Genomic DNA, 19,190 nt, shown 5'->3' on the forward strand with positions numbered 1-19,190 from the left:
GTTCAAAGAGAACTGAAAATTTAACTGAAGCATTTTTATAGAGTTTAATAAATAATATTTTTTTAACACATATAATTCTAGTTGAATTCCAATTTGCTTAGATTTTTGAATAGGTTAACGTTTTTGTTGGTCAATGCTTAGAACGTGACATTTTTATAAAGCGCTTAGATTACAGCATAAAGGATATAATAGTAATAGATTGGTAATCCAGTGACGGATAACCAATGTCACTCATTAAAATTGACAAAAAAAAGCGTGTAAATTGTTAGTCAAGAGAAATCCCAATTGGAAGAACCCAAAAGGGGGAAGAAATTCAAGTATGTAGGTTGTAAAATAATATGCATTTTTTCTATATATCAGCTATTTTTTAGTTTAGATGAAATATTTTGATAAAAAAAAATGTTGTAATACTTTGCTGATTAAAAAAAAATATTTTTGAACAATTAGGGGAAGGTGGCCTAAAATGGCCCCCCTAAGGAAAATGTCCTATATCTCGAAAAACAGTAGCATTCATTTGCGAGTTTATAAAGTTCCAAAAAGTATTTATTTTTTTTAATATTATTTAGACAGGCTTTCGAAATAATTACACTGGTAGGCAACGAAAATGGAGCTTGAACCAAACCATACATTTCTAAAGAACTTTTGTGTACTGATTCCGAATCTGAAGTCAAAAGTTGACTGGCACGTCAAGTTTTCGAAATATTTAAAAATTAACAGGTCAAAAACGCGTTTTTGTGGTACATCACCGTTAAAATTTTTTTCCGCAAAACTACATAATGCAATATTCAAAAGCCATATTTTATCGTTTTAAATACCTACGTTTATTTTTATTTTCGAAATTATTTTTTTCTAAAAGATTTTTTGTATAGAAAGGTATGATATCTCAAAATCTTGGTGGTTAAGGTAACTTATGGTTTTTGAAGCAGATTTGAAGTAAATTTCAGTTTTCGACTCCTGATTTGGTTGAAAAAACAGCAAAATATTACGGCAAAATAATATTTTTAGATCAAATGTCAAAAAATATTTCATTTAAAATTGGTTTTTGGGACTTTATAGCTAAAATTGTGATGAGCAGAGCTCAAAAACTAGACGTGATGGAAAAAATCTGTAAACTGTTTTGAATTCAGCACATTCAAGATTATTTAAATCACCTTACAGAGTTCTTGCTCCCGACTTTTTTTGTTTTTTTTTTGCCGACCAGTGTTATTTTTTATCGTTTAAAGCCTGATTTTGAGCAATAATAACACTGGTCAACAAGGTTTTTGTTACAGACACCAAGATATACTTTTCTATAGGTTTTTTGGGTGCTGAGCTCGAATCCGAAGTCAGAACAATTCTACCACATCACGTTTTTGAGATAATCCCGTTAGAAAATCGAAAATGCCGCTTTTTTACCAGTTTTCGAGATTATTTCTTAGCTTTTGGTTATTTGTTTTAAATAAATTTGTAACGGTTTCTAATAGAACTAAATCTTGTCTTTCTAAATCCATTTAAATCTTTTAAAAATCTCTTATCTTCTTCGAGAAATCTGAAATTGAAATCAACGTGTTTGGTATATCTCATATTTATTTGCTTTTAATAGTAAATCTCGAAATGTTCTTTGCCAATCGCTTTCAAATTTTGACACAACGTTTGATTTACATTCCAGTAAGTTCTTATCTTGTTTTTAACAAGAAAAAAAAATTATATTTTTCTCACTAGTAATTATTTAGTATAAGTATCTGACACGGTCACGCTTTGATGTATCTCACTGCGATTCACCACCTTCGCAAATATAAAAACTTGCAAGATTCTAAATGGAACGTTGTGTCAAAATTTGAAAGCGATTGGCAAAGAACTTTTCGAGATTCGCTATTAAAAGTAAATAAATATGAGATATACGAAACACGTTGATTTCAATTTCAGATTTCTCAAAGAAGATAAGAGATTTTTAAAAGATTTAAACGGATTTAGAAAGACAACATTTAGTTCTATTAGAAACCGTTACAAATTTATTTAAAACAAATAACCAAAAGCTAAGATATAATCTCAAAACTGGTAAAAAGCGGCATTTTCGATTTTTTAACGGGATTATCTCAAAAACGTGATGTGATAGAATTTTTTTGACTTCGGATTTGAGCTCAGCACACCAAAATCCTATAGAAAAGTATACCTTGGTTTCTGTAACAAAAAAAAAGTTTAATTTTGTTGACCAGTGTAATTTTTAACAATATTCAAAGGATATTATAGTGGTAAGTAGTAAACAAATTAATTAAGAAAGTTTTTCAAAATAAAGATGGTTTTCTTTTAAAGTTTTCTTCAAAAGATGTTACAATTTTAATCAAAGGATTTTACCGAGGTAAAAAGGGATTTTCGAAAAAGCAAAGTGAGTATAGTGTATTTACTCTTGATGTTTTTACTATAGTGGTGCAAAAATTTGATCTAGGTATGTTCCTAAAATTTTCTTGTATATTTTCACTAGTGTAGGTATTTATAAATATGTCTTATAAGAATTTTTACGATCGTTTACTTTGAAAAATGTATTTGTATATACTAAAAAGTGTTATAATTCATTCTTCAAGAATCATATAAACAAATCCAAAAAAAAAAAAAAATAATTTTGCCCTCACCAGGCAGGACAAACCTGGAATTTGACAAACTATAAAATTGAATAAAATTGACTTTGATTAATTCAAGAAATTCGTTTGAATATAATTTTTTAGATAATTTAATTAAATCTGTCCCTAGTTAAAATGAAAACAAATTGAGCTATTTAATAAAAACGGTACCAACCTCTTTTCCAAGATGGGATATTGAACTTTGGAAGGTTCTGTACTCCAAGTTTTAAATTTCTTATTTTGAAAATTTGCTTTTTGACAAATATTAAAATTAAATTTGCATATATTTACTAACGGCGATTAAATTGAATTAATATAGTGTGAAGTGTGAACCTTCTAAACGAGTACGAAAAATGTGGTGGTAAAACTTATTGTTGTCATTCGCGTGTACATGTGTAAACATTTTTTTAATTATTTTTATTCAGTCCCATAACGTCAATACAATACATGAAACATATAAATACAAATTAGAGAACGTATACGTACGGTGACCATCCGTCCCGGTTTACCCGGGACTGTCCCGTATTTCTATAGCTTGTCCCGGGTTTTTATTTAAGAAACCCGGGACGTATAAGTGTCCCGTATTTTGTAATTTGTCCCGTGATTGTCCCGTGTTTGCACATTCTCTGATTTTTGTATTCAATATTTTAAATACTTTGTACGGAAAACAAGAAAACAGTGGTTGGAAATGCTGCTGAAGCAAAACGAACAATTTGCTAAGTCTACAAAGTCAAACATCTGTTGCTGCAAGAAAAATGTGAATGAAAAACGATTTAAAGCTCTCCATACATTCTACCACAAGTAAGAATTTCGATACCTTAGCTGCGTATTGTGCAACGAAAAGCAAAATTTTCGTTTACGATTTCGTTGTGCGGTTTTTTATGAAAATTTAGACTATGCTTTAGTTTTTTTTTTTAAATGTTCGTCAATAATTTAGTTCTAGCTTCTGTTTGTCAGGTTGCTACACCAGGTAAAATGTTTTCGTATAAAGAACAACATAAATGGAAGAGTAAAGAACCCAGGACATGTTGTGTTAAAGATCATACAATTTCAAAATCATTTAAAATAAAATTAAAATGTTAAAAACAGCTCCCCCGATTTTGATTAAAAAAATATTTTTGAAGTTATACTTCTTATGGGAGGGTGGGTATGAAAATTTACTTTTTGACAAGAATGTCAAAGGGATTATGACGCGATCACTCTGGGTAGCAGGGCTGTCGTTTCACCTTTAGAGTAGGCAGTACTTTAGTATTTAAAAATGCAGTACGCCGCAGTACGGCAAACATAAAACACACAACACGTTGCAAGTTACATGTTTCATGTGGCAAGTTGTATGTGGCAAGTTGCGTGTGGCAAGTTGCATGTGGCAAGTTGCGTGTTACAAGTTGCATGTGGCAAGTTGCATGTGGCAAGTTGCATGTGGCAAGTTACATGTGGTAAGTTGCATGTGGCAAGTTGCATGTGATAATTTTCATGTGGCAAGTTGCCAGAGCTGCAAAAAGCTCACATTTCAGCTCAGCTCACAGCTCAGCTCAAATTTGAGCTAGGTACCATAGCTTAGCTCATTTGAGCTGAGCTGGAAGTGAGCTGAGCTGAAAGTGAGCGCCCCAACTTCCAACGCCTATATCTCGAAATTTTGAGGAAAATGAAAAAAAATGTTTTGATGCCAAAAGGTAGCGGGGACTCTAACCTACATTTGGGTACAACTCTCATCCCTGTAGGTCCACGCGTTCTCAAACCGGGAGAACTTAAAAGTAAAAAAAAAATAGGCACGATTCTGAAAAAAAAGGCATGATGTGGCGGTTTAACATGGAAGGCGATTTTTTAAAAATTTGACAATATGCAAAGCGTAGGCCCATGACACAAGCTATCATTTGGCATCACTCCCGAAAATTGCTCTCAAGCGGTTTAGCTTCCAGGAGCGTTCAAAGATTCGGGGATTTTTCGAAAAAAAATTTTACCCCAACTTTCAAACGCGATTTTCTCGGAATTTTGAATAAAATCGAAAAACCGGATTATACCACTATCGGGTAGCTGAGAATATAAGCTTTCATATGGCACCACTCCCCTGTCTCTAGATCAAAGCGTTCCAACGCCTATATCGCGGAATTTTGAAGAAAATGAAAATAAAATTTTTGATGCCAAAAGGTAGCGGGGACTCTAACCTACATTTGGGTACAACTCCCATTTCTGTAGGTCCACGCGTTCTCAAACCGGGAGAACTTAAAAGTAAAAAAAAATAGGCACGATTCTGAAAAAATAGGCATGATGTGGCGGTTTAACATTTAAGGCGATTTTTTTAAAATCTGATAATGTGCAAAGCGTAGGCCCATGACACAAGCTATCATTTGGCATCACTCCCAAAAATTGCTCTCAAGCGGTTTAGCTACCAGGAGCATTCAAAGATTCGTTTATTTTTCGAACAAAAAATTTACCCAAACTTTCAAACGCGATTTTATCGGAATTTTGAAAAAAAAAATCGAAAAACCGGATTATACCACTATCGGGTAGCTGAAAATATAAGCTTTCATATGGCACCACTCCCCTGCCTCCAGATCAAAGCGTTCAGCTCCCAGAAGTTTTTTCGCGCCCCCAACTTCCAACGCCTATATTGCGGAATTTGAAGAAAATGAAAATAAAATTTTTGATGCCAAAAGGTAGCGGGGACTCTAACCTACATTTGGGTACAACTCCCATTCCTGTAGGTCCACGCGTTCTCAAACCGGGAGAACTTAAAAGTAAAAAAAATAGGCACGATTCTGAAAAAAAAGGCATGATGTGGCGGTTTAACATTTAAGGCGATTTTTTTAAAATCTGATAATGTGCAAAGCGTAGGCCCATGACACAAGCTATCATTTGGCATCACTCCCAAAAATTGCTCTCAAGCGGTTTAGCTACCAGGAGCGTTCAAAGATTCGGGGATTTTTCGAAATTAAAAATTTACCCCAACTTTCAAACGCGATTTTCTCGGAATTTTGAAAAAAGTCTAAAAACCGGATTGTACCGGAATTTTTTTTATGATAAAAAAAGAAATATTTTACTAAAAAAATAGAAATATATTTACTATTGAAAAAACCAAGAGAAAAGATCACGAAAAATTATCTGTTTTATTTATAAAAATATCCATGTGTTAAAATAATTCCGTTATTAACTAGAACCAAACATCTTAAGCTATGGTGTTTTATAAAAGTTTAAAATATCTTCAAATTTCATTATACTTTCCAAATAAAAATCAATGTATCCTCTCTTTTTTGAAAGCTTTGTAGCAACCCTGCAAGTTCCATATTGCTACTACTAGTGCTGAAGAAGCGCACACAATTCTCATAAAATTACCATATCGCACATTTTATGCGCAATTCATTTACTTTCGTTAAGCATATACCGTACGTTCTGAACCGCACAACATGAGTAAATTTCACAGAATAAATTGAAAACTACATGGACGCAAGGAGAATGAAAGAATTAATTTATTGTTCACTTGATAAAAATGTAAAAAAACGACGTTTGGATAAATTACTTTAATAATAGAAATTAAAAATATCAAATGAAATTCATTTACATATACTGAATGAGAAGTATAACTTCAGTCGCGTGTACATGTGTACACACACTCTTTTTTTTTAAAAGTTTACAAACATTATTATAAAACCATTTTCTTGATTTCTGATTTCGTAAACGACTTAAATGATTTCAACAAAAACGCTCCCATAAAATCGTTTAGGAAATCTTGATATCAAAATAAGGAAAAATTATGAAAACTCATTTAAAAAAATTTAAATGTTTTCTGAAAAACCAATATTTTCAAAACGATCCAACGAATTTTTTATCTGTCCCGGGTTTCGCTTCCAGAAATATGGTCACCGTACGTATACGCCACAGTGCACTATGGAAAACGTGCAAATAATTTGAATTCCAACTTTGACCAACACACCAAATCTAAATTTAACAAACACTTCCATTTAATTTTTTCTAAAACTTCTGTCGCCAGTATAAATAAATAAACAAATACACAAAATCCTTTCAATGTATAAATAGCTAGTAAAAAAAAAACTATCGAATACAAACCTAACTTTTTTACAGATTTTTAGAGTGCTTACCTTGAATCCGAAGCTAAAAACTAAATTTGATTGGCCTCCTTTTTTGAAATATTACCTACCGTTATAAAATGTAAAAAACTTAATTTTGGCTGGTTTCGAGGTCATGTTTTTTTATGTGGTGATTTCAGTTAATAAGCCAAACACAAACTTAACTTAATCTCAATAAGTTTAAGTCACTGGTCTGAAGGTTTAAAGGTTAGTTAACTCGAATCAGTCAGAAATATTCTATAAGTATCCGTTTTTTTTTTTAAATATAACCGTAGTAAAAATATCCTTTTTTTTGCATTTTAAAACGGTAATATTTCAAGAACGGAGGCTAAAAGATTTTTTTTTTTTACTTCGAATTCTAGTTCAGCAACAATAAAACCTTTAGAAAAGTATACTTTGGTTCTTGTGGCAAAAACTTTGTTGACCAGTGTATTTAATCGGTATGTTATATTATGGCTCCTTAATTCAACCCTAGCCTTATTTCTTCTTTAGGTTTTTTTTCAAAATTTTTAGTTCTTTACATACAACTTCTGCTTGAAGTCTTCTTTATTTCGTTTAAAAAAAAAAAAAAAAGTTGAAACTATTTAACTTTCTTAATTTTTTTTATCGAACCACCCACACGCATCTTTCATCATTTAAATATATGCACAAATTACGTGCCCTTAATTATGAAAATTTTAGCAGTAACTTAACAAAAATAGTATAACATTTATCATAATTTTAGGTTTAAGCTTCATTTAAATAGTCCAGACAAAATAGACATTCAACCCAGAAATAATTAGCATAGAGCTCAAAAATTGGTACAGAGCTTTTAAATGTCGATTAAAGTAAAATGTCCAAAAATCCCCAAAAGTCCCATGTGTGCATAATAGACCAGTGCCAATAATTTTTGAAAATAAAAAAATTATTAGCAGCATATGGGTGGTGGGAAAATTTATTATAAATGGTATATGACAGGGGAAAAATAAATTACCCCCAAAAAAATTGGGGGAAAGGGGGTGGGTGGGCGAAAAAGTGGGGTGGGTGTCAAAAATCATGGTTTTTTACGATTTCTGTCAAAATTAGACGTCCTATCGAAAAAAGTCAAATGCAAAAGTTGTAGGTAGTATAAATGTCTACAACTTTTAGTCAAAATTTTGAAAAAAATGCAAAAATACGATTTTTTGATTTTTTATTTTTATCTTTTACAAAAATATTTGGATTTTAACAAAACTTGATTAAAAATTACTTTGTTATGTTTTCTATCTATTAAAAATGTTTTTTGAGCAAGAAATTAATTTTTGGATTTTTGACTAATTTAATTTGAAAAAAATAGCTTATTTTTCAATCAAAAAAGTTACCGAAAAAATTTTTGATTATTGAAAAGTTTGGAATGCAATTATTTAGCTTAAAACCGTTTTTTAAAGATTGTGTGGAAAAACTATACTTTTGTTTTAGAAAATATTGAGAAAAATTGAAAAAAACAAAACAAATGATTTTTAAGATTGATTTTTCCGTAAATGACAGTAATATTGACGAGAAATAATTTTCCATAGAAACCAAATTATACTTTTCTAATATTCATTGACCTTTTTAATTTGAATCAAGCATGAGAATAGCTCTAACTTGCAAAGTTTTTGAGATATTGAATTTTGAACGTCCCAAACACTGTTTTTCTGATTTTTGGCATGGTAATATGTCAAAAACGTGAGGTGATAGAATTCTGACTGCAGATTCGAGCTCAGCGCACAAAAAACCATTAGAAAAATATACTTTGATTTCTATAAAAAAAAAACTTTTTGACTAGTGAAATCGAACAGGTCAGAAAAAATCGAATGCCTTGTTCGATTTCACTATTATGCCCTTTTTTATGTTTATTTTGTCTTATCTTAACTATAAAAGCGACATTGCAGAAACTAGATTTAATTATTATTCCTTTAATTGTTTTAAAAAAGAAATATCATTCAATTGTTTAAATAAATTTATTATATTAGTTTTTTCTTTGAAAAAAATGCAAAAAGTGACTTAGTTATCTCTCATAATTAAAATTTAAATCCGTTTCGTAAAAGTATCAGAAAAGAGACTTTGAATTCTAAACTCCTTTTTTAAGTAATTCTGTGCTGTCATTGTGTCACTGTTTTCCGTTATATTAACACAATGAATTTTTTCGTACCGGACAAATGTTTTAAATTTCTTACAGAATCATAACAAAAATTTTACTTTAAAATAAAAATTCAATAAATTCCTTAAATATTTATTTTAATTTCAAGATCAAATTGCACTACAAATTGCACCCACAACAAAAATCACGTTTTTCATTTCCTAAACAATTCACATTTATTTAAAAATTTACTTCAATTATTTTTTAAATCCAAAAAACTACAAAACAATGCAATCATAAAAATGTCTTAATTAAGTACGTACTCAAAAATATGTATCAATATCATCATTGTTTTTTTTTTTATTTTTCATATTAAATAAAAATTCCAAACCTAAAAATACAATTTCCTCAAAATATTCAAAAACATACAAAATAAAATTCATTCACTTGAAATAAATATAAATTTACAAAAAAATTCTTTTCATTAAAACACTCAACAACCACACAATCTATAATCAAAAATGCATTTTTTCTGCATTTTCTCTTCTAACTGAGTGATTTCTTCATTAAAAATCACTCAAAAAAAATAAATTTACCGGCAATGGATGTTGTTTTGGTGGCGCTAACCTCTTAATAGTTCGTTCAATTTAATTTATCTTTGCCTTATGTAGTTCACACAAATACATTCATTCATTCAGTAACACACATTTTACCATCAGCTGATTTCTTCACCCAAAAATAAAAATGAATGAGTTTCATTTCGATTCATTTTTCGAAATAAATAAAAAGAAAAACACTGGGAAATTCCACTGGGTCATTCATTTTATACCCAACCACCCACAGAAATGAAATGAGAGATAAAATTTCTCTCTCAAAAATTCATTCTAAAAACACCTTCACTTTGAATGAACAAAATGAATAAATTCACTTTTTCATCCTAATCATCAAAAAAGCTCACTACTCGAATTTTCCGACCGACACACGGGGATGCTGCCAAGAGAGAGATCTGTAACAATTCAGTCTTACGGTAAATTTTCCACCGGAACGTTTGCGAACAAAAATAATACCCCTAATACCGTTAGAGCCAAAAAAAGAAAGGGAGAAAAAGGCTTATATTCAAAAAGATAGAAATCTAAATATGATGCAAACATAAAAATTCACGGCTAGATTTTTTCTGGCGCGCGTTTCCGCCAAAGTGTTGTTTGTTTTTGTTTTCGAATTTTTTTTTTTCGTTTTCGAAAACAATTTTCGGTTTCAAATTCTATATTTCCTCAGATTTAAGGGTTAATGACGGTTAAGAGTTGTGAAATCTTAAAAAATCGTCGGTTTCGGAAAACTTGTACTTAACACACATTTTTGTGCTCAAAAAAATTTTTTTTTTGTACAAAAAAAAGAAAAAGTATCTAAATCATGCGACAAGGCCGCACCAAAGCTATGAGTGAATTAAAAATATAAATAATTATTACCCTTGTGTGTGTATTTCGTTTCTCGTGAGAAGTGAGAAAACATAAATTAAAATTAAATTAAAAAACATTCTTTAATAATCCTTGTGCCAAAAAAAAAAGTTTATACAATCAAAAAAAAAAAAAAAAAATAGAAAAACAGTTTTCATCTTGTTCGAGTGCCAACTTGTGAGGAAAATTATCTCACACGAAAAAACTTCTAAACAAAATGAATTGCCCATCCTGTCGTCTGCGTTCTTAAGTGTTTTTTTTTTTTTTTTTTTTAATTTAACGACGCGACTACGACGCTTAAAAAAAAAATTTATAAAAATTAAGAATGAAAACGTAATTTTGTTATAATAGTTTTTAATTTAAGAAAAAAAAAATAAAAGAAAAATATTTCCGTTTAGTCTGGGTTCGTGTTGTGAGTGATTGTGGAATTTTGTGTTTTATGGTTAAATTCTAGATAATTTTTTTTTTTGTTTTGGTGAAAGTTTCATGGTCATTTTTTGTCTGGTTGAAAAGTTAGAAATATAATAAAGAAAAAAAAAATTATATAAGAGTCCCAAAAAAAAAAAAAAATTGAAAAATATGTTACAACCTTGATTGTTAAAAAAAAAAATAGAAATAATTGTCCTTGGAAATGTGTGTTAACATTTCAGTTGAATAGAATAGATTGTAACCCCACACCTCAAAATATCCCCCACACATTTTTTGTGTGTGGGAAGGAATAAAAAAAAAAAATATATCCCCTCATAAGGACAACACACGTCTATATTGCAGTTTTTTTCATCCATCAACTTTGCGGACAAATATCGGTCGTCTTTTTGAAGGTTTTTCACTCTACAATGCGGATTAAGGTACGTATCCTTTTGTCCACTATATAGCATTTTTTATGTGTCCCTGTCCATATTGCTGCTGCTCGTAATAAAAGATAGGACTATTATGGAGAACGAACATACTACTCCTACATTAAATTGTCATATTCTTGACTATTGTGTTGGCCACAAACGAAAAAGTTTTGCGGTTTAAAGAAAAAGTAGGCCAGCAACTTAGCATGCCATTACCGTTACCACCCCTTACGTTACGTTATATTGTTTTTTTGCTCTCTTTTTTTTTTGTACTCTCTTTTACCTCATTTTTGTGTTGTACTGTGGAAAACCGTTAATGTTAAATATAAGGGAGTCCCTCTGCTCTCGCTTTGGTCCTTGATGAATGAACATTTTCATGCCTACTATCAGAGTAGAGTAGATATATAATGCCTACAAAACACAAAATTTGTTAGGGTTAGCCTCTTTTTTGCCTTATAGAGGGGTTTTAAATGGGTGGCTTTTGTCTATCTTGTGCCTTATATTTTATGGTTTGGCCTCGACAGTGGTTCGGTTAAGGATTCAAGAAGAACAAGAATAAGATAAATATAGATACATCTTCTCGGAGATGCGAAGGAGTAAATAATCGTTACTTTTCTTGAAGAGGAATTTTTCGGTTTAGGTTTTTGGTGTTTTTATGATGGTTTATTTATTACTCTCGAGAAGAAGGTTTTTTTGGCTTTGATTTATTGGCTAAGGATTGTTATACACAGGATCAAGTTTGTTGGGAATGTTGTTTATTTTTTTTTTTTTTTTTAAATAAGGTAGATATATGTAGTTATATAGGTAAGAAATAGAAGATTTTAAATAAGAATAAAGAAATATTTCTCGGAAGGGTTTCAATTAGATGGATACTTTAATCGATTTGTTAAGGTATTTTTGTCTTAATTTATTTTTGTGGAAATAAATAAGTGATTTGAAGTCGTTTAGTTTAATGACTACAATTTTATTGGAATTTGGTTGAAAATTTTTAAGTGAAATATTGAAATTTTAGTAAATTTAAAAAAAATTGAAAACCCTTAAACAATTTGTAAACATTAAGATTCGAATAGTTTGCGGAGTCAAGTTGAAAAATTTGTTGTTATTATTTTGTTTAAAACAAAAAAATTATGGCAAGTTGAGAAGTTGTAGACTTGTCTCCAGAAATAAAGTTTATTCAACAGGTGGTTCCTACCATGCTACCATACTAATTCTTTAAATTGCTTAGACTATAAAAAATTGTATTCATCATTTATATTAAAAAAAAAAAAACCTCGAGACATTAACAATTTATTCAAAGTAATTTCATTATTCTAAAATTCGATCAATATTGTAGTGATACATATGTAAACGATTTACCAATTCCAATGTTCTTTTTTTCAAACAATATAAGTATAGTTTTACTGAACAAAGAAAAACCTCCGAAAAAAATTTTTTTGGGATTTTTTTTTTAAATTTCAACATTTAATAAGATTTCTTGAAAATGAATTTTTTTCTTACGTGTCAATTGGTTGATTTAAATTCGGAAAACAAATTTTTTCTCAAGAATGTTTCACAAGTTTATACATTTTTTTTTACGTGGGTTCAACGATTTTTGAAACGTTTTCCTAAAAATTATTTTTAAAAACAAAAATTAAATGGCATAGGTACCTACTTAATTTTTTGTTCAGTTTCGTATGAATTTATTTAAAAATTTTGACTAACGAATTCTTACATAAAAAACTGCACTATTCTTAGCAACTTTTATTAAAAGAGCAAGGGTAATCATTTGAGGACGAATTTTATGTTTAATTTTTTTTTTTTTTAAGTTTTTACATTATTTTTACTAGGATTTTAATAATTTGTCTTAGAGTAAATTTATAAAAAAATTTATTTTTCAATGAGAAATTTGATCCCTGAAACCAAACTTAATTTTAAATCATTTAAAAATCTAATTTTGTTTTTAAAACTACAATTAGAAATCCGATTTTTTAAATTACATAGATTTTAATAAATACAAATTAAAAAAAAAAAAACATAAAAAAAGATATTAACAAGAATTCACTGATTTGAAATATTTAACGGAAATTAATAAATGAGTTTTTTGAAAACATTTAAAATACTACTATTAAAAAAATGATTATTGCAAATACAAACAAATTTGCAAAAATTCTATGTTAACCAAACATGTTCTGCATTAAACTAAAGATTCCATAGGAAAAACAAAATATTGAAAATCAAAATATTTTGCATTAAAAAAAAATTTATAGCTATGAAAAAAATTTTTGGAATAAAAAAATCTATGTAGGTACCAACTTTTCTTGCATTCTCTATCATCATTATGTTATAACTGATTTTTTTTTTTACGAATTCTAATTTTGCCTTATATCATTTTTGCCTTACCATTTTTTGTATGTTTGTATATTTGCAATTTTTTTCTTAAGATCTATTTTGTTATGTAATGCTGATTCTGCGAAATTATTGTAACAGTTCCTCCAATAGAACCGTTTTATTTTTCCATCTCTGACTTTATGCAAACGACCGACGCGACGTATGCAAAAGCTTTTATCTTACAAAAAGGCATAACAAATTTATTTATTTGTAAATTCACAAAAAATATTTTTTTAAGAAATTGCTATACACGGGTCGTTTGAACGCGACACTACTCGAAGTGTCTTGCACTCCATATGTTTTGATGCAGAAATGTTCCTTGGGGTCTAAATAGTAAGAAAAAAGCTTTTTTAAAATTTTCTATCGAGCTATTCGTTTTTTATGAGCTTAATAAGTTATGAAAATACGTACTTTTACGTACTTTTTCACACGTTTTTATTAATAACTCTGTTAATAATAATGGTAGAAACTCAAATAATGGCTCTATTTTTAGAAAAAATATCCCTCTTTTTAACGGCATTTCAATCAAATTAGTGGCATTTTTAGATCTTCAGATATTCGAATCTAAGTCCGTTCATTTTTTCTGCCCAATTCGATTTCTCTAATCAAAAAGTTTTTTTTATAGAAGTCAGGGTATACTTTTCTAATGGTTTTTCGTATGCTGAACTCGAATCCAAAGTCAAAAAAATTTCATCACATCAAGTTTTTGAGATATTACCGTTAGAAAATCAAAAATACCCTTTTTTAACAGTTTTCGAGGTTATGTCATCTTGCGTGATAATTTTTTATAATTACATTTGTAGCGGTTTCTTAAAGAACTAAGTTTCTTCTTTTAAAATCCGTTTAAATCATTTCGATATCGCTTTTCTTCTCCGAGAAATCCTAAAATCAATTCAACATGTTTGGTGAATATTCTCTATGAAAAAAAATCTTATGTTCGTTTGGGTTTCATGGCAAATCGCAAAAAATTTTTGCATTCCTTTAAGTTTTTTGGTAAGTTTATGGGTAAGAAAATTTTTGACTAACCAAAAAACTTAAAGGAATGCAAAATTTTTTTGCGATTTGTCATGAAACCCAAACGAACTAAGATTTTTTTTCATAGAGAATATTCACCAAACATGTTGAATTGATTTTAGGATTTCTCGGAGAAGAAAAGCGATATCGAAATGATTTAAACGGATTTTAAAAGAAGAAACTTAGTTCTTTAAGAAACCGCTACAAATGTAATTATAAAACTGTTAAAAAAGGGTATTTTTGATTTTCTAACGGTAATATCTCAAAAACTTGATGTGATGGAATTTTTTTGACTTTGGATTCGAGTTCAGCATACGAAAAACCATTAGAAAAGTATACCCTGACTTCTATAAAAAAAAACTTTTTGATTAGAGAAATCGAATTGGGCAGAAAAAATGAACGGACTTAGATTCGAATATCTGAAGATCTAAAAATGCCACTAATTTGATTGAAATGCCGTTAAAAAGAGGGATATTTTTTCTAAAAATAGAGCCATTATTTGAGTTTCTACCATTATTATTAACAGAGTTATTAATAAAAACGTGTGAAAAAGTACGTAAAAGTACGTATTTTCATAACTTATTAAGCTCATAAAAAACGAATAGCTCGATAGAAAATTTTAAAAAAGCTTTTTTTTTACTATTTAGACCACAAGGAACATTTCTGCATCAAAACATATGGAGTGCAAGATACTTCGAGTAGTGTCGCGTTCAAACGACCCGTGTATAGCGAAAACGATTATCAATTTTTTTTTTTTTCTAAAAATGCAATCAAGGTGTGCCTTTTATTCAACACCAACATAAGGGCGATGGAAGAAATAAAAATTTGATTTTGCTTTTTTTTTATAAAAAGTGATTGCATTAAAAAAAATTGCAACTCTTTTTGTACCGACATAAGTTAGGTGAATATTTTGAGCTGAAATAATAACCTTTAATATGATATTCATTTTATTCAAGGTTGTCAAATAAAAAATAGATTTAAGGGTGATGGAAGATAAAAATTTTTTTGGTTTTTTTTTTAAGATTATTGTTTTCAATAAATCGTTGTTTTTTTCTTTACCGTAGCGTCAAATTCATGGAGGTGGGAAATTTCGATGACCTAATTCTTAAAAAATCAACTTTGTTTTATGATAACAATTTCATGCTCAAATTTTAGCCATAATTTGTCGGTTTATGAACAGGCAGAGCACAAAAATGTATATTTTTAACTTTACCGCAAAACCCCAAAAATTAGTACTAGAAAAACGTTCCTCGAAATGGTGGTATTTCTTCAAAACGACTTTAGGGGTCTAGAAATATTATCAATGTGAATGATACACTATTATATTAAGGTAGTAGGTCCTAAATTAATTAAATATAACTTTATTTCTTAAGACAGAGACCGATTTCTACAAAAAAAATGCTTTTATGCACCTCAGAAACACTTAGGCCATAAGCAATTTTTTCTTTTGTTTTCTTGTAATTTTTTTGATAAAAGTGTATATTACAGCCATACTTAGATAGATTACTGAGTAAAAATACCCAAAAAATGCAAAATTATGAGTGTTAGACTGCATTATTTATTCAGATTCTAAGAGCGTTCCCGGAAATGACGTTTTGACCTTAATTTATTTTTATTTTTTATGTCACAAAGTTAAACAAAATATTTTTGAGATTATATTGCAGTGGCCTCGATTTTTTATCATAATATCACCAAAAAATTAAAATTTCAATCTAACTATACCCCAAAACAAGCGTTCCCGGAATGACGGTTAATTGATGTACGCTACTTAAAAATGAAACTAAAACTAGCTTCTTACATACATTTTATATATTTATCCATAAAAATAAGCGTTGAATGATAAATCTATATAAAATCAAATTTAAAAACTGCTTGCAGCACAATTTGTACGTTAGATGATTAAAAAATTGATACATTAAGAAATTTTGGTTTTATGCGTCATTTTTCTTTTGACACTTTAATTAATGTATACAAAATAACAAAACTTAATTTTTTTGTAAGAGATGTACCAATTTATAAAAAGTATTGTGTATATATGTAGTATTTAGAAAAGAAATACTTAAAAATAATTGACTTTAATGTGTTTTTAAGTCATTTGAATATCAGTTTTTGAGTTATGGACATGTCCGGGAACGCTGTTTTTGGGTATATAAGATGCAATAAAAAAGAAATTTAAACTTTTCTAACCGAAACAAATATATTCGTAGATGCGTGCCTACTATTTTAATTGGTAAATGAGAAAAAAAACTTTAAATAAATGTTATTTTGATTTAAAAAAGTGTTTGGACATCAAATTTTCCACCTCCATGATTTTGACCCATTTACTTTAATATAGTTTTATTCTTTTCAAGATGAATTGTATAATTTTTTGCAAGTTTTCATATAAAAATTGATATAATGTGGAAAGAAAAAAAAATTAATTTTTAAAGCTTTTTCTTGTAAATTATGGTTTTATTTAATTATCTTATAAATTTTTTTTACAAAAAAAGTTGAAAAAAAAAATTTGTAATTTTTTTTTATCAAAAGCACACAACTTGTTTTCTTATGACGTTATAACGTAAAATTATCGTCCGTAAACCGACTTTACAGACAACAACTTTTTTTAAAATTAAATATAGGTAAAATCTCTCATTAAAAAAAATAAAAAAATTAATGCATAATTTTTTAAAGGATACAAAAACTTTTTGTTATTATAGTTAAAACTTAAAGGTTGTACGTTATGGAACTGATAAAAAAAAATATAAAAAAAATTCTGTCGTTTATGGATAAAAACGTTTTGGGTTCCTAAACTGCTTAATTCATAAAACTATATACCTAAGTATTGTAAGATAACTTAAGAGTATGAAAAGCTCCAAGTATTAAATCATCACTGAGTCTAAAAAGCTTTTATTTTTGTTTATTATACTTGGGGGGATGTCGGTTGTGGTTGCGGTGGGAGACAATCGACCGACTATAATTTTTTGTTTTCATCGAAAAATCCTTTTCTATGAAGAAAGAGTCATAATAACTTAAATGCCCATGTTGCGTAAAACACATCTTGTGGTCTTTATACCCAAACAAATGGACACAAATTGAAATTATGCTCGTTCGTCCTTAACTTGATTTAAAATATTAATATCCCGTCACATTAAGGATTACAATCTCACTTCAATAATATAATTTTTCCACCAGATTTAATGTTTATCGTTTATTTACACATCATTAAATCTTCATACACATATAGGAATTCAAATGGTTTTCATATGTATCTTGCAATAGAATGTTCTCTCTTTTTTTTTTTTTTCTTTTTTTTTTGTTCATCATGCGAAGGTCGGAAACTGACACTGATTGATAGACATATTGACATTATTTTTTTTAGCGATGCCATACGATGCCTTCAATGGTGGCTACGTGTTGTTATTTTTTCTTATAATATACGAGTATTATTAAAATTTATTTATGAAAGAAAAAAAAAAATCGTGTCTGATATTTGCAATAAGTGTCACCAACATGAATAAGTCTGAGTTGACATTTTTGTGTATGACAATTCTATAGAATTTATTTCCGTTTATCTATTTTTCGTATGTGAAAAATTTTGATTGTGAGAAAACGATTTGCAAGCATTTTTATTTGGATTGTTCAATGTGCATAACTGTTTTTGAAATTGTAAGATCAAATTTTGACATTTTTAGTCACAGACGTGGTTTTAGAAAAATGTTATAAATGGACAAAAGATTGAACAAAGTACGACTCTACGAATTGTGTTTTTTCGCGGAAAAGAGGGGGGTGAAAGTCAAAAATATACTGAAAAAAATTGGTTGTCGAATATCATCATAATGACACATGTTTTCAAGGTATTTTTTGATGCTGAATCTAATGACATAAAAATAAAGTCAATACGATTGCTCTAAGAAAAGTTATTGCCGATTAAAAACAAGGGTGCTTGTTTTTTTACTTCAACAGGTAAAATATATCCGAAACCCATGTGAAAAACATGCTACACTGTAAAAATTCGGGATGAAGGTTTAAAATAAAGCAGGGACAAAGGATTCATAAAGTTCTTAAAATTATTTTTGGTGAAAGGGTTTTTTTTTTGATGGGTTAAGTTGTGTATGAAAAAGGGATCATAACAGCTGACTTACATTTTATTAATTTTTAAAACTTGGTGAAAAAGTTTTGGTTGGTATAAGAATTAAGAATCTTTAAAGTGTACAAAATTATCTTGAGTGAAAGAGTGTTTTTTTTTTAAAGAAATGACGAAATTCGGAATTAGTACCACAAAAACTGGGAAAAAATTGTTACACCTATGAAAATTGGTAAAAATGTTTCGTTTATAATCTATACAAATATTTTGGTTCAAAGGGTGTTTTTTTTTTTTTTGGAAATATTGAAAATCCGCGATAAGTCCCACAAAATCAATGGTATAAAAGGTACCCTCACGAAATACATTAAATATGTTCTCTTTCCCATAGGAATTACTAATAAAACAAATTTATTTATTTATTTCATTCGACATTCGCTTTTTTAGCAAGTTTTTTTTTGTTTTTTTTTTTTTACTGTAATAATTTTGCTAATGCTTTTTTTTTAATGGGGTCACTTCAGGAAAACGAAATGGATTTTCTTTTGGGGTTTGACAGTCAGAGCTATTCAGTAAATGTAGAAAATGATTTTGAAAAAAAAATTGCCATAATATCCCCGTACAACAAAGAATTTTTAGATTTTTCTCAAAAATTGAAGCTGTACAAAAAAAAATAAAGTTGGTATACAAAAAAAAT

At 28.8% G+C, this 19,190-nt stretch overlaps 1 protein-coding gene across 2 annotated transcripts in view; it reads left to right on the forward strand.

Annotated features, from left to right (window-relative positions):
- The first annotated feature begins 10,521 nt into the window (after nucleotides 1-10,521).
- The window catches only part of LOC129908987 (neuropilin and tolloid-like protein 1), a 148,934-nt gene continuing 140,265 nt past the window's right edge, over nucleotides 10,522-19,190 (forward strand). The window contains exon 1 of one of the 2 annotated variants that reach the window (XM_055985861.1): nucleotides 10,522-11,064. The gene's annotated coding sequence lies outside the window, so the exon portion shown is untranslated. The remainder of the gene's footprint in view (nucleotides 11,065-19,190) is intronic. The other variant, XM_055985860.1, reaches the window with a different exon arrangement.

This window comes from Episyrphus balteatus, chromosome 2, assembly GCF_945859705.1.
Source record: "Episyrphus balteatus chromosome 2, idEpiBalt1.1, whole genome shotgun sequence".
Taxonomy (NCBI): domain Eukaryota; kingdom Metazoa; phylum Arthropoda; class Insecta; order Diptera; family Syrphidae; genus Episyrphus; species Episyrphus balteatus.